Raw genomic sequence first — 15,277 nt, 5'->3', positions numbered from 1 at the left:
TCTCCTCTGACTCAAACGCCCCCTAGGCGTTTGCTCCCCTTCACTCCCTTCCTGGGAGTTCTAAGAGGTTCCTGCCAGGGTTCTCTGAAGCCTCGAGTAGGGACCTCTGTGGGGCCACCACAGCCCTCAGGCCACAGCCCTGTAAGGGAGGCGGTGGGTGCTGGAGTCAGGGCAGAGGGGCTGCTGAGAGCTGCCCTGGCTAAGGTTCGTGCCCAGGTGAGGAGGAAGCATTCCCTAAGAAAGTCAGGAGCCCTCTAAGAAGTTTGATTTGCTTGGGGTTTGAAATTTCAGCCTTAATATAAAGAGTTCCTACATATCTGTAAGAAAAATAAAATGCGGCCGGGCGTAGTGGCTCACACTTGTAATCCCAGCACTTTGGGAGGCCAAGGAGGGTGGATCACCTGAGGTCGGGAGAACATGGAGAAACCCCGTCTCTACTAAAAATACAAAAAATTAGCTGAGCGTGGTGGCACATGCCTGTAATCCCAGCTATTCGGGAGGCTGAGGCAGCAGAATTGCCTTAACTCGGGAGGCAGAGGTTACGGAGAGCCAGGATCGCACCATTGTACTCCAGCCTGGGCAACCAGAGCGAAACTCCGTCTAAGAAAGAAAGAAAAGAAAGAAAAAGGAAGGAAGGAATGAAGGAATGAAGGAATGAAGGAAGGAAGGAAGGAAGGAAGGAAGGAAGGAAGGAAGGGAGGGAGGGAGGGAGGGAGGGAGGGAGGGAGGGAGGGAGGGGGAAGGCAGGCAGGCAGAAAGGCAGGAGGGAGGGAGGCAGGCATGGTGGCTCACGCCTGTAATCCCAGCACTTTGGTAGGCAGAGGCAGGCAGATCACTTGAGCCCAGGAGTTCGAGACCAGCATGGCTAACAAGGCAAAACCCTGTCTCTACTAAAAAAAAACCCACAAAAAATTAGCCGGGAGTGGTGATGTGCACCTCTAATCCCAGCTACACAGGAGGCTAAGGCACAAGAATTGCTTGAACCCAAGAGGTGCATGTTGCAGTGAGCCAAGATTGCACCACTGCACTCCACCCTGGGAAATAGAGCAAGACTCCATCTCAAAAAATAAAAATAAAATAGAAAATAAAAAAAATAAAATGTGTACCATGGGAAGCTGGCAAACAGTATGGATTAACTATTCATAAAAGAGCTTCAAATGATAACAATTATATGAAAAAAGTTTTGGGAGGCTGAGACGGGCGGATCACGAGGTCAGGAGATCGAGACCATCCTGGTTAACATGGTGAAACCCCGTCTCTACTAAAAAAATAACATAAAATAAAATAATAAAAAAAACTAGCGGGTGAGGTGGCAGGCGCCTGTAGTCCCAGCCACTCGGGAGGCTGAGGCAGGAGAATGGCGTAAACCCAGGAGGCAGAACTTGCAGTGAGCCGAGATCCGACCACTGCACTCCAGCCTGGGTGACAGAGCAAGACTCCGTCTCAAAAAAAAAAAAAAAAAAAGAAAAAAAGAAAAAATTCAACTTCATTCATAATCCAAGGAATAAAAATGAAAATTAGGTATGTTTTACCTATAAACAAGTCTATCAAGGCCCAGTGTCATGGCTCACGCTTGTAATCCAGCACTTTGGGAGGCCGAGGCAGGCGGATCACGAGGTCAGGAGTTCGAGACCACCCTGACCAACATGGTGAAACCCCATCTCTACTAAAAATACAAAAACTAGCCAGGTATAGTGGCATGGGCCTATAATCCCAGCTACTCAGGAGGCTGAGGCAGGAAAATCGCTTGAACCCGGGAGGCAGAGGTTGCAGTGATTCAAGATCATGCCATTGCACTCCACCTAGGCAACAGAGCTAGAGACTGTCTCAAAAAAAAAAAAAAAAAAAGCCTATCATAAAACTAGTTTTAATATTGAAAAAGTAGAAACAATCTAAATATTTAACCTGAGTACATTAAAAATTATAATGAAATAAGCTATGTTATAATGAAATAAGCTATGTGTGGTGGCTCACGCCTGTAATCCCAGCACTCTGGGAGGGCGAGGCAGGCGGATCACTTGAGGTCACGAGTTCAAGATCAGCCTGGCGAACATGGTGAAACCCTCTCTCTACCAAAAAATACAAAAAAATTAGCCGGGCGTGGTTGTGTGCTCCTGTAGTCCCAGCTACTTGGGACACAAGAATCACTTGAACCTGGGAGACAGAGGTTGCAGTGAGCTGAGATCACACCACTGCACCCTAGCCTGGGCAACAGAGTGAGACCCTGTCTCAAAAAAACAGGCCGGGCGCGGTGGCTCAAGCCTGTAATCCCAGCACTTTGGGAGGCCGAGACGGGCGGATCACGAGGTCAGGAGATCGAGACCATCCTGGCTAACATGGTGAAACCCCGTCTCTACTAAAAAATACAAAAAACTAGCCGGGCGCAGTGGCGGGCGCCTGTAGTCCCAGCTACTCGGAAGGCTGAGGCAGGAGAATGGCGTGAACCCGGGAGGCGGAGCTTGCAGTGAGCAGAGATCCGGCCACTGCACTCCAGCCTGGGCGGCAGAGCGAGACTCCGTCTCAAAAAAAAAAAAAAAAAACAAACAAACAAAACTATAATGAAATATGTGTAGCTCTTAAATATGATGACATAAAAATATTTCAGGAAAATGCTTACAATATATTAAATTTAAAAGCAGGTTCCAGCTGGGCATAGTGGCTCACGCCTGTAATCCCAGCACTTTGGGAGGCCAAGGCAGGCGGAACACGAGGTCAGGAGATCAAGACCATCCTGGCTAACACAGTGAAACCCCATCTCTACTAAAAAAAATACAAACAATTAGTCAGGTGTGGTGGCGGGCACCTGTAGTCCCAGCTACTCGAGAGGCTGAGGCAGGAGAATGGCGTGAACCCAGGAGGCGGAGCTTGCAGTGAGCCAAGATAGCGTCGCTGCACTCCAGCCTGGGCGACAGAGCAAGACTCAGTCTCAAAAAAAAAAAAAAAAAAAGCAGGTTCCAAAAGAGTATTATGGGGTAGGCACACTTGTCATTTTTTTTTTTTTTTTTTTTTTTTTTTTGAGACAGAGTCTTACTCTGTCGCCCAGGCTGGAGTGAAGTGGCCGGATCTCAGCTCACTGCAAGCTCCGCCTCCCGGGTTTACGCCATTCTCCTGCCTCAGCCTCCCGAGTAGCTGGGACTACAGGCGCCCACCACCTCGCCCGGCTAGTTTTTTGTATTTTTTAGTAGAGACGGGGTTTCACCGTGTTAGCCAGGATGGTCTCGATCTCCTGACCTCGTGATCCGCCCGTCTCGGCCTCCCAAAGTGCTGGGATTACAGGCTTGAGCCACCGCGCCCGGCCACACTTGTCATTTTTATAAACATAAGTCAGTCCACATGTCTGTAGTAAAAATCATGGAATAGTAAACACTACAGTGTTTACAATCTTAAATTCTTGTTCAAAGGCAGAATTATGACTTTTCTTTTGTTTTTCTATATTTTGTACTTTTTTCTACAATGTTCCCATACTGCTTTTGTAATGAAACCTTCTTGATGATTTTGAAAGAGTCCTTCAGGAAGGCAGTGTTGGAATAATTGGCTGCACAAGGCTGTTCTTCACTGAACAGTGAAAATTCTTGCCAATTTAGGCCAGCTGCGGTGGCTCACGCCTGTAATCCCAGCACTTTGGGAGGCCGAGGCGGGTGGATCATGTGAGGTCAGGAGTTTGAGACCAGCCTGGCCAACACGGCGAAACCCCATCTCTACTAAAAATACAAAAAAATTAGCAGGGCATGGTGGCCGGCGCCTGTAGTCCCAGCTACTCAGGAGGCCGAGGCAGGAGAATCGCTTGAACCTGGGAGGCAGAGGTTGCAGTGAGCTGGGTTTGCGCCACCGCCCTCCAGCCTGGGTGACAGAGTGAGACCATGTCTCAAAAAAAAAAAGAAAAAAAAAATTGCCCATTTGATGGTTATAGAAATGGGCTGGGATGGCAATGGCTGGGAGGAAGGCCAAGGGGATAAACTGCTCCAGATCCAGGAATCCCGAATTTGATGTTACCATGAAATCTTTTTTTTTTTTTTTTGAGACGAAGTCTCGCTCTGTCACCCAGGCTGGAGTACAGTGGCGCGATCTCCGCTCACTGCAAGCTCCGCCTCCCGGGTTTGCGCCATTCTCCTGCCTCAGCCTCCCGAGTAGCTGGGACTACAGGCGCCGCCACCTCGCCCGGCTAATTTTTTTGTATTTTAAGTAGAGACAGGGTTTCACCGTGTTAGCCAGGATGGTCTCGATCTCCTGACCTCGTGATCCACCCGTCTCAGCCTCCCAAAGTGCTGGGATTACAGGCTTGAGCCACCGCGCCCGGCCTTTACCATGAAATCTAAATGTGTAGAAAGCACAAAGAATCTGGAGTCCCCAGACACTGAATTTGAATCCTACAGCTGCTTTGAGGAAGATGCCTTAGCTTTCTGAGACTCACTGTCCATAAAGTGGAAGTAAGAGCAATGTAGGATGATGGTGAAGATTAAATAAGATAATGAGTTGCTTTGTGAAGCAGAAAGCTCTAAACTAATGCTGGATGCAGCAGATAATAATATCTATGTCTGGTTTAGCTTTGGCAAGCTGGACAGCGGCTGCTGTGGTTGAATTTGCCCTGACTGCTGAGAACACTGGGCATGTTGCGCGTGAGAGACAATTTTCCCATAGGGTTCAGGGCAAACTCTTTAATTTTCTGGTCCATAGTACTATAGAATATAAAAATAAACTAGCTGGGCATGGCAGCTCATGCCTGTAATCCCACCAACTGGGGAGGCTGAGGCAGGAGAATCACATGAGCTCAGGAGTTTGAGACCAACATTGTGAGATCTTGTTTCTGCAAAAAGTTTAAAAATTAGCCAGACACAGTGGTAGGGCCTATAGTCCCAGCTACTTGGGAGGCTGAGGTGGGAGGATCACTCGAGCCCAGGAGTTTGAGGTTATAGTGAGCGATGATGACACCATTGCATGTCAGCCTGTGTGAACAGAACGAGACTCTATCCCAGAATTTTTTTTTTTTTTTTTGAGACAGATTCCTACTCTTGCCCAGGCTGGAGTGCAGTGGCAGGATCTCGGTTCACTGCAACCTCTGCCTCCCAGGTTCAAGCAACTCTCCTCCCTCAGCCTCCCGAGTAACTGGGATTACAGGCATGCGCAACCATGCCTGGGTAATTTTTTTTTGTATTTGTAGAGATGGGGTTTCACCATATTGGCCAGGCTGGTCTCGAACTCCTGACCTTGTGATCCACCTGCCTCAGCCTCCCCAAGTGCTGGGATTACAGGTGTGAGCCACTGCATCCAGCCTAAAAAAAATTTTTTTCTTTTTTCTTTTTTTTTTTTTTGAGACAGAGTCTCGCTCTGCCGCCCAGGCTGGAGTGCAGTGGCGTGATCTTGGCTCACTGCAAGCTCCGCCTCCCGGGTTCATGCCATTCTCCTGCCTCAGCCTCCCGAGTAGCTGGGACTACAGGCACCCGCCACCTCGCCCGGCTAGTTTTTTTTTTTTTTTTTTTTTTTTTTTGAGACGGAGTCTCGCTCTGTCGCCCAGGCTGGAGTGCAGTGGCGCGATCTCGGCTCACTGCAAGCTCCACCTCCCGGGTTCACGCCATTCTCCCGCCTCAGCCTCCGAGTAGCTGGGACTACAGGCGCCCGCCACCACGCCCGGCTAGTTTTTTGTATTTTTAGTAGAGACAGGGTTTCACCATGTTAGCCAGGATGGTCTCGATCTCCTGACCTCGTGATCCACCCGCCTCGGCCTCCCAGAGTGCTGGGATTACAGGCTTGAGCCACCGCGCCCGGCCCGGCTAGTTTTTTTGTATTTTTTAGTAGAGACGGGGTTTCACCGTGTCAGCCAGGATGGTCTCGATCTCCTGACCTCGTGATCCGCCCGTCTCGGCCTCCCAAAGTGCTGGGATTACAGGCTTGAGCCACCGCGCCCGGCCAAAAAATTTTTTTTCATTAAAAAAATTAAATAAACTTATTCAGAGCTCAGAGGAAGGTGTTTGGTGACCTGCTGACTACTCTTTGAGGAGTGAATATATGGCCCCTGATGAGAACCCCTGGTTAGTCGTGTGCTGAGCACTGGGAAGGAGAGAAAATGGCATAAAATGCAGACACCTGTTACCTCCTTCGCCTATACCTGCTTACTGATGTTTTGGCGAAATGCTTGGGAGCTGAGTTGGGTGGACCAAGGATGCCAGAGCTTGTCATCTAAGGAGGCTTGGGAGAGGCTGGGTGGTGGTTCTGGTTAGATGGGTCTCCACCCTGCACGAGATAGATGGGCAGGCTCATGAATCATGAGCCCCTCGTGTTCATAACCCATTAACTAGTTTGTCGCAGCACCACTCTTGACTTTCCCACAATATGGGCCCAGACATTCTCAGAGGGTACCATGTTCTTCAGTCCACCCAGATGAAATGGATTTACAAATCCAATGATGAGCTTTCTGAGTATTGACTGTGTTTGGAGATTCGTTCTTGACTGTGCCACTCCAAGTCCTTCAAATGAAAGACAACGTTCGCCCTTTTTTTTCCTTCCTTTTCTGCTCCTTCTAGGATACCCCTCGCCACGTTTTCTGTTTTACCTCCTTTTCTTTCAAGGAATCATTTTAATTGTTCTTCCTCTCCTTGTTCCTCAGTTTCCCTCGCCTTCTCCTCATGTCCTCCTCTCTCTGCCTCTGGATCCAGCCAGCGTCTTCCTCTGTGCTCTTCATGTCACAGGCACCTGTCACCAGGAGCCACTGATGCCAGGCTGTCCTGAGCCAACACACAGGGAGGACTGTGTGATGAGGGAGTGCAGATGGCAAGACAGCCATTCAGCAGCAGAATGGGGGCTGCCCTTGCCACCTAGGCCATCCAGGCTGGGGCTCCTGAGCTGCATGGTCCTCCCTTCATCACTCACCCCTTCTCTGCCAGCCCTCCTCCCCTGCCCTCCCTCCACAGGAGCCCTTGGATTTATCCACACCTGCTGGTGCCGACATGCCCTAGACTGAAAGCGCCGCTCCAGGTGTGGTTTCGCCTGGTGAATGGAGAGGCACGGGGCAGCTCTGTGTCCAGAGGTGGAAGAGGCTGTTCAGGGCCAGCCTTGCGCTTGGGTTCAGCCAGCGCGGCTGCCCCCGTCCATGCCAGGCCGTTCTGTTGATCCCCGCTATCGAGCGGAGCGTCAGGACAGGAGCTTTTGCTGTCTCCTTCCTGCCTCAGAACCCCACCCACTGTGTTTTTTCTCATCTGAATCTCATTTTGAAATCTCCAGCCCAAGGGGTTTCCCAACACCTCCCAGTTTTGAATCAACCCGCTGATGCCAGCACTCCCAGATGAGGAATAGAGATGTGAGGTGTGACCTGGCCTGGCACTGCGCCCCGAAGACACTCCTGTGCCTGCAACAGTCATCCGACTGGTGGCATCTGGACAAACCAACCTAGTTCCCTCCTTAGCTTCCATGAAGGAGAAAAACAAGTGGGTACAAGCTGAGGACAAGGCTGGGAGTGGAACTGTAGGAACAAGGACTGGCCAGATGGGGACACCAAGGCAGCCACGCTCCTCCCCTGGAGCCACAGCTGCAGGTCTGGCCTGCACCAGGTGGTTCTCTTGGGCAGCCAAAGAATTCTCTGCCCCCACCAGTGTCTCGGTGGAAACCATGCCCAGTCTCTCTCGGGGCCACCCCACAGGAATATGCCTTTAGTTTCCCACCTATGGCTTCATGGGGAAGACTTCCGGCAGCAGGGGCCCAGACACGGCAGCAGAGTCTAGAGCAAACACAGAGAACTGGGTCAGTCTTCCTCTTTGTCCTACTGCAGCCTCGGGGTCCGGTCATTCTCCGAATGGGGCTGAAGGACAGCAATAGAGCCAGAATGGCAGCCTTGGATTTTATTTTTAAAATCTATTCAAAGCTTCGGTTCTGCATCCAATTCCCAGAGAGCCCATCCCCTCATCCAAATGCGCAGAGTGGCATGCCAGCACTGAGCCACCTCTGGAGGGTCGGCACCCTCTCACAGGGGTGAACACCGCAGACTGTAACTGAGCCTCTCGCTGCTCCTCTGATTTGAGGAGCAAGCACACCTGATACCACAGCAAGCACTTGTTCTTGGCACTTGGTGTCACTCTTGCTTCATCTTGGCTCAGCTTACACTCTTCAACAGACTGGTGGCGATCACCACAGAGAACTCTCTTCTTCCCTCTCAGCGCCACATGCACACACATGCACACTCACACAAGTATACTCACATATGCGCACAATTGCACACACACGCACACAATTGCACACACACGCACACACATGCACTCACACACGCACTCACATACGCGTGCACACGCACACTTGCACACACGCACATTCACACAAGTGCACAATTGCACACACGCACACTCCACATGCACACTCACACACACACACACACGCCCGCCAGGGCAGGAGCCTGGCTCTCCAGGAGACAGGGCAAGTGTCCAGACAGAAGGATGAGCGCCATGTTGTGGCACAGGAGGGCCCCATGGCGGATGGTGGGGAGGAAGGGCCATGTGGACAGGCAGGGTGGGGTTGGGAGGGGGTCCTCATCTTTCCTGAGCAGGGCCCTGGGTGGAACCAAGTCTTCTGCGATTGCTCATTGTTGACTTCATCAGCATATTCTTAAAACTCGAAATTGCTCAGAAGATAATCTAACAGCACAAACATGCACACATAAACAGTAAGAGTCCGTTGGCATCAAATTGGCAAAGTGTGGTGGCAGAAGCACAGGAAGGATCCATTCCAGGTGTGGGGCTTGCTGCCCCTCCCTCTTCAATGCGCTGGCTACCAAGCCTTTGCCAGTCCCCAGTGCAACAGTTCACAGACTTTTTTTCTGCTAAGAACGGCTTTTGGCAACCCCAAAAATGTGATGTGCCCTTTCGGTGGATAGAATTAATTGGCGTAATAGAACGTGTCCTCCTCTCAGGCTTCAGCGCTGCTGCCTCTTTGCAGCTTCTCTCAGCCTCAGTTCTGTCACTTTTCCTCACTCAGACAACAACAGGTTCCTCCTAGCGAGGCGGTAATAAGCTCCCACTGGACTTTGGGGTCCTCTAGAATCACCTGCAAACTCCGCTCCTCCCTCCCAACGTTGTCTCTAGAAGATTCCTTTGTCCTCGAGGCTCTCCTTTCAGTGAAGGACCCTCATGGGGACACAGTGCCTCCTCTGGGACACACAGCCATAATATTCTTCTCATAAGAAATCCAACTCCTTGACCGGGCACAGTGGCTCACGCCTATAATCCCAGCACTTTGGGAGGTCAAGGCAGGTGGATCACCTGAGGTCAGGAGTTTGAGACCAGCCTGACCCAACATGGTGAAACCCCATCTCTACTAAAAATACAAAAATTAGCTGGGCATGGGGGTGCGTGCCTATAATCCCAGCGACTCGGGAGGCTGAGGCAGAAGAATCACTTGAACCCGGGAGGCGGAGGTTGCAGTGAGCAGAGATCATACCACTGCCCTCCAGCCTGGGCAAAAGAGCAAGACTCCATCTCACAAAAAAAAAAAAAAAAAAGAAAGAAAAGAAAACTCCTCTGCTACCCATGAGGGAAGGTGACTCAGGATGAAAGAGAAGTTTGACAATCCCTAAATATCACCAGCTTAAGAAGAGCCATTACCCAAGAAGTCAGTGTGGAAAGGGCTGCCGGCCTCAGCCACAGCCGTCCTCTACCCACACTGCCGTCTGCCGCAGGCCACAGCACTGTCAGCCGAAAAAGCCCAATGACATCTGGGTTACAGGGCTTGAGGCTGCCCTGATTTCTAGCCAACAGCTGGGCAGTCCTCAGCAAGAGCTCTCCTGGGAACGGGTCGGGGAGATTCCCTGTGCCCTGTCATTCTGACATCTCCCTGCACAAGGGAGCGGGTTAACCATGTCCTTGCCACCTCATCTTTGAAAACATCTCATAAAAGCACATCAGAGAAAACAGTCTTTTCATCCCACCTATCATTAGTTCCCAGAACAGGGGCTGGGGGTAGGCAGCCTCCCTGAGAGTTTGCGGGATGAGGCAACACCGGCGCCTGAACTACCATTTAGCCTATTTCTGGAGATAAGCCTGTTGATGTCAAAGTCAGGAATGACCAACTCCAGCCAACAGCGTCCTGTGGAACTGGGTCTGCGGCATCTCCTTTCTCCCAGGCACCGTCCCCAGGGCAGGAGACAGGAACCCTAGATCGTGGGGGTTTGTGAACTGACCTAGGTAAATAATAACAAGTCGGGCTGCGCTCTCCTTGAGGTAGTTCAAAGTACTTTATCACCATTACCTCACTGATCTCACCAACATCCAAGGAAGGAAGGAAAGAAAAAAGGCAGAAGCTTTCTCATTTCATAAAACAAAAGTGAATGAGGGATGGGCGCAGTGGCTCACACATGTGATCCCAGCACTTTGGGAGGCCGAGGCGGGTGGATCAGCTGACGTCAGGAGTTCAAGACCAGCCTGACCAATATGATGAAACACCGTCTGTACTAAAAATACAAAAACTTAGCCAGGCGTGGTAGTGGGCACATGTAATTCCAGTTACCCAGGAGGCTGAGACAGGAGAATTACTTGAACCTGGGAGGCGGAGGTTGCATTGAGCCAAGATCTCACCACTGCACTCCAGCCTGGGCAACAGAGCAAGACTCCATCTCAAAAAAAAAACACAAAACCAACAACAAAAAAGTGAATGGGGAGTGGGAGCTTTTAGGTGAACCAGCTCCTATTCACTCACGGTCAGTGAAGAACAGGTATCTCAAATACACACAATAATACTAATGGGGAGCGGGGAGGGCACACAAATGAACTCCAAAGCCCTGACTGGCCCATAGCCAGAAAAAAACAAAAAAATTCCCGATTTGGGTAGAGGAGTCCTCAACTGGGAGTTTGACAGTTCAGACTGATTTCAAAAGACGGGCTGAATTTCACTCCTCTGTGCTGGAAAGGGTATCAAACCATAAATTCCCCCTGCCCTGACTTCACCAAACTGTAAACAACAGAGACGCGCACCTCAGTAATTAGAAGAAAAAGCTAAGTGGCTTGTCAGCTAAGTGGCTTGAGTAGGCATAGGTGTGGCTGGAAGCATTCTGTGTATTTTCTCTACAGCCAAATGTATAAATAGTCAGAAATACTAGTTTAATAAGGTTATAAATTTGGAGTGACTCTTTACATCTGACAGTGAGGTCTGGGGTTCAACTATTTCACCTCTGAAATCAAAGGGGCTGCTATGGAGTATTCATCTCTGACCACTTCTTTTTTTTTGAGATGGCGTTTCGCTCTTGTTGCCCAGGCTGGAGTGCAGTGGCGCAATCTCAGCTCACTGCAACCTCTGTCTCCTGGGTTCAAGCAATTCTCCTGCCTCCGCCTCCTGAGTAGCTGGGATTACAGGCGCCCACCACCACGCCTGGCTAATTTTTTGTATTTTTAGTAGAGATGGGGTTTCATCATGTTGGCCAGTCTGGTCTTGAACTCCTGACCTCAGGTGATCCACCCACCTCGGCCTCCCAAAGTGCTGGGATTACAGGCGTGAGCCACCACGCCCGGCCCATCTCTGACCAATTCTTCCAGAATGTTCCCCAGGTTTCTTCCTCACACTTTATGATTCTATTTTACTGACACAAACAATTTGCCCTCCAATGTTTTGTGGAGGGGATAACAACTCTGGGTATTCAAAGATGTTTTCTGACATCTTATCTCTTTCCTTCCCTTCTTGGTCTGCCCTGGACTACCTGAAATGCCTCCTAAACGCGTGCTTCCCTTACCAATGTTCATGAGACGGGTACTTGTCCTGGTTAACTCCTACAAATTCACAAGATTCTCTAATGCTCAAGTTCAAAGCACTTGCATCTCTAGGTAATCATTGTTTGCTATAATGGTCTTTAGTTTTTTCTATCTACAATGTTTCTTTTTCTTTTTTTTTTTTTTTGAGATGGAGTCTTGCTCTGTCGCCCAGGCTGGAGTGCAGTGGCCGGATCTCAGCTCACTGCAAGCTCCGCCTCCCGGGTTTACGCCATTCTCCTGCCTCAGCCTCCCGAGTAGCTGGGACTACAGGCGCCCACCACCTCGCCCGGCTAGTTTTTTGTATTTTTTAGTGGAGACGGGGTTTCACCGTGTTAGCCAGGATGGTCTCGATCTCCTGACCTCGTGATCCACCTTCCTCGGCCTCCCAAAGTGCTGGGATTACATGCTTGAGCCACCGCGCCCGGCCTTACAATGTTTCTAAACGTTAATTTAATTGAACTTAAAAGCGACTGTGCATAATGTGCCGCAACTTGGCACTCAGCTCATGTAAACAGTGTGTTGCTGACAGGGTAGGTCTAGTGCAGGAAATAACCCCGTCAGCAGCGCTGTCCCACATAGGACTACAAATCCATGACAGCCTCAGGGTTCCCCAAGAGTCACAATGGGTGATGTCATTCTTCTGGGGCTTGGCTAGGCCATGGCTGGGTCTAGAGGCACTGTCTCTTCCCAGTCCGTTTTTAGAACTAATATTTGCAGTGCTACTTCCACATTTCCCTCTATTTCTGATTCATGCCAGCCTGGGGCCTGAGACAGAATAAGCCTGCAGCTGAACACATTGTTACCACTTTTTTTCCAGAACCTTAGGAAAACGTTGTTAATATCCAGGGCTATGAGTGACCTTGCCGTCCCACATCACGGAACTGTTTATTAAACAGACGGATGGACAACCTTATAATTAGGTCAACTACGTATACTCCGATTCAAGCCCTTGGTTCCATTCCTTTTCTCTCTAAGATTAGGGAATTTCTCAATGACCAATAACGCACAAATGCACCCCCCTCACATCCCGAGGGAGATTGCTCAGCCTACAGCCACCCTGTGAAGATCCCATGACTTCTGGCATCTGCCCCAATAACCCAAGTCTCTTATCTGTGAGCTTTGGTTTGTCAGACCCTGTTGTTCGCATTAGTCTTCCTGTGCCTGTGAGGACAGAACCCGGACAAAGTGGGAGTCCTGATCCTGCGTATGCTGGTTGAATAGGTAAACACCCTCAGATAAGGAGGCCTTGGGAAAACCATTGTGACGTCCTAAGAATGCAAGGTGTAAAAGTTCCGATCCCACTCTCCCACCCCTAAACCAGTTGAGACACAGACCTGCCCTTCCCCAGGTTGACTTGGCCCGAGTAGATAGCATCTGCAATCTACACTCGCTCCCTCCCTCCCAAGTGAATCAGTCCCCAACTGGTTACCTCCCCAGGCTCCTTGGAGACAACGCCAAGTACAGCCTAAGGGGTGACGGCTCCATTTCAGGAGCCTGGCATCTCCGAGAGTGCCACCCCAATCCTCCGCTTTGGGCAGGTGCATGGGGAGGACTCAGGAAAGAGGTGTTCTGCCATGGACCAGTCCAGGTCCAAAAAGTCTCGAGAAGTGCCTGGGAGCCAGGAGAAGAGCCGAGAGATGAAAGGAGATGCCTGAGGTGCCGCAGCCCAGGTCTGAGCCGGGCTAGAAACCGCGTGACAAAACAACGATGCCTTCTTAGCCGTGATGGAACTCCCAGATTAGCTCAGCTTTCTTCCTTTTGTTTTGTTTTGTTTTGTTTTATTCATCTCTGTAGCATCTGTTTTCCTCTGGGCATGTGACACTTCCACTTTTTCCCTTCTTTGGTCCTCTTCCAGAGGTTCTGTTCTATGCTGGATTAGGTCAGGAGTGATGGATTGTTCTTATACACACGGGATATGGTGGATGAATGTGTTGATCTGACACTCATTGAGAGTTCTAAACAGGGAATGATAGCAGTGACAAGTGGCGAAAGACACAGCCCTTGCCTCTCGAGCTTCTGTGGGACCCAGCAAGCTGGTGGGGCGCACCCAGCTTTATGCATCTGCCCTCAGGAGAGCTGCACAAGCTCCAATTTTTCTACTTTTATTTTTATTTATTTATTTTTTGAGATGGAGTCTCACTCTGTTATCCAGGCTAGAGTACAGTGGCACGATCTCTGCCCTCCAAGTTCAAGCGATTCTCCTGCCTCAGCCTCCCAAGTAGCTGGGATTACAGGTGCCTGCCACTGCGCCCAGCTAATTTCTGTATTTTTAGTAGAGACAGGGTTTCACCATCTTGGCCAGGCTGGTCTTGAACTCCCGACCTCGTAATCCACCCTCCTTGGCCTCCAAAAGTGTTGGAATTATAGGCGTGAGCCACCACGCCCAGTCTCAGGCTCCGATTTTTCTAAATGGAAGCCTCATCTCTTACTGACCCACTGGGTAACAGAACCCTTGATTTTTTTTTTTTGTTTTGTTTTGTTTTTGAGACGGAGTTTCACTTTTGTTGCCCAGGCTGGAGTGCAATGGCGCGATCTCAGCTCACTGCAACCTCCGCCTCATGGGTTCAAGCGATTCTCCTGCCTCAGCCTTCCTGAGTAGCTGGAATTACAGGCATGCGCCACCACATTCAGCTAATTTTGTATTTTTAGTAGAGATGGGGTTTCTCCATGTTGGTCAGGCTGGTCTCGAACTCCCGACCTCAGGTGATCTGCTCACCTTGGCCTCCCAAAGTGCTGGGATTACAGGCATAAGCCACCACACCCGGGCAGAACCCTTGATTTTTATGTAAGACCGATCTCTTGGCCTGGCGCAGTGGCTCACGCCTATAATCCCAGCACTTTGGGAGCCCAAGGCAGGCAGATCATCAGTTCAGGAGATTGAGACCATCCTGGCCAACATGGTGAAGCCCTGTCTCTACTAAAAATACAAAAATTAGCTGGGTGTGGTGGCATGCACCTGTAAACTCAGCTACTTGGAAGGCTGAGGCAGGAGAATGGTTTGAACTCGGGAGGCAGAGATTGCACAGTGAGCCAAAATCACGCCACTCCACTCCAGCCTGGCAACAGAGTGAGACTCTGTCTCAAAAAAAAAAAACAAAACAAAACAAAACAGATCTCCCGCTGGTAACGACTGGTTAATTAGTCTCTGGTTTTCTGTCCTCCTTCTACTCAAATGCTCCAGAAGAGCTCTGTATTTAAATACGTCCAAGTATGAATCTCTGGTCAAGTGAAAACTATTTCTAGAAAACGAGTAAGTCTTCCCAAATTCATCTGCCTCAGCTAGGACGGGCATAAATCACTTTTTCTTGAATTGGTCTGCATTGCATATCCCCCATTTCCTTTTCATCTTTTTGTTTTTTTTAATTGCCAAACAAGATGTATGCCACCCAAGCCACAAAATGGTAGACAACCAATTTCTGTCCTGCTACATCCAAAATTCTCTAAGGTTCTACAAATACGAGCAATGATCACTAAATGACTTGTGCTGTAAGGGAAGAAGAGGAACTGGAAATATTCTGGCTAGTGCCAGGAGCTCTGGGGACCCCAGCTCTGCCTGGCTG

This window comes from Theropithecus gelada, chromosome 14 (assembly GCF_003255815.1).
Source record: "Theropithecus gelada isolate Dixy chromosome 14, Tgel_1.0, whole genome shotgun sequence".
In the NCBI taxonomy this organism is placed as follows: Eukaryota; Metazoa; Chordata; class Mammalia; order Primates; family Cercopithecidae; genus Theropithecus; species Theropithecus gelada.
This window is presented reverse-complemented; position numbering follows the sequence as displayed.